This window comes from Brassica oleracea, chromosome C6, assembly GCF_000695525.1.
Source record: "Brassica oleracea var. oleracea cultivar TO1000 chromosome C6, BOL, whole genome shotgun sequence".
NCBI classification, from domain to species: Eukaryota; Viridiplantae; Streptophyta; class Magnoliopsida; order Brassicales; family Brassicaceae; genus Brassica; species Brassica oleracea.
In genome coordinates, this window is record NC_027753.1 from 39,668,987 (window position 1) to 39,670,139 (window position 1,153).

The following is a 1,153-nucleotide window of genomic DNA, read 5'->3' on the forward strand; positions in this document are numbered from 1 at the left end:
ACGGTACATGTGCATCGTTCAATTAATTAAGTAAAACTTCATATGCTACCAAATTTAGTTGACAAACCATAAAAAATCGGTCTTCTAGAGATTCGGAGACAGAAAAGGTTCAAAACCTCTCTCACCATCATCATATGTTAATTTATGATATAACTATGCATTAAAACAATATTGTCATATTTTTTTAATTTTTCTCAAAATTTATGTGTAAACCCCTATAAAATATTAAGTTTTTCGGTAAATGGTTAATATATTGAAGTCTATATTTATTAGTGCTGTTTTAAAATTTTCAAACCATATTATACATTTGTATTAATGTATTCTAAGCTCTCTTACATGGTACATGGGCATCGTTCAATTTTTTATCAATTAATTTAGTAAAACTTCATTTGCTCCCAAAATTAGTTGACAAACCACAATAAAATCGTTATTCTAGATAAACGGAGACAGCAAACGTTCGAAACCTCTCTCACCATCATCATATGTTAATTTATGATACAACTATGCATTAAAACAATATTGTCATATTTTTTGAATTTTTTTCAAAACCTCTACAAAATATTAAGTTTTTCGGTAAAAGGTTAATATACTGAAGTCTATAATATTTAGTGTTATTTTAAATTTTCAAACCACATTCTACATTTGTATTAATGTATTCTAAGCTCTCTTACAAGGTACGTTGGCATCGTCCTATTTTTTATCAATTAATTTAGTAAAATTTCATTTGCTCCCAAAATTAGTTGACAAACCACAATAAAATCGTTATTCTAGATACACGGAGACAGCAAAGGTTCGAAACATCTCTCACCATCATCATATGTTAATTTATGATACAACCATGTATTAAAATAATATAGTCATATTTTTTGAATTTTTCTCAAAATCTATGGGTTAACCCCCTACAAAATATTAAGTTTTTCGGTAAATAGTTAATATACTGAAGCCTATAATCTTTAGTGTTGTTTTAAAATTTCTAACCATATTCTACATTTGTATTAATGTATTCTAAGCTCTCTTACATGGTACACGGACATTGTTCTATTTTTTATCAATTAATTTAGTTAAACTTCATATACTCCCAAAATTAGTTGACAAACCGCAATAAAATCGTTATTCTAGAGAAACGGAGACAACAAAGGTTCCAAACCTCTCT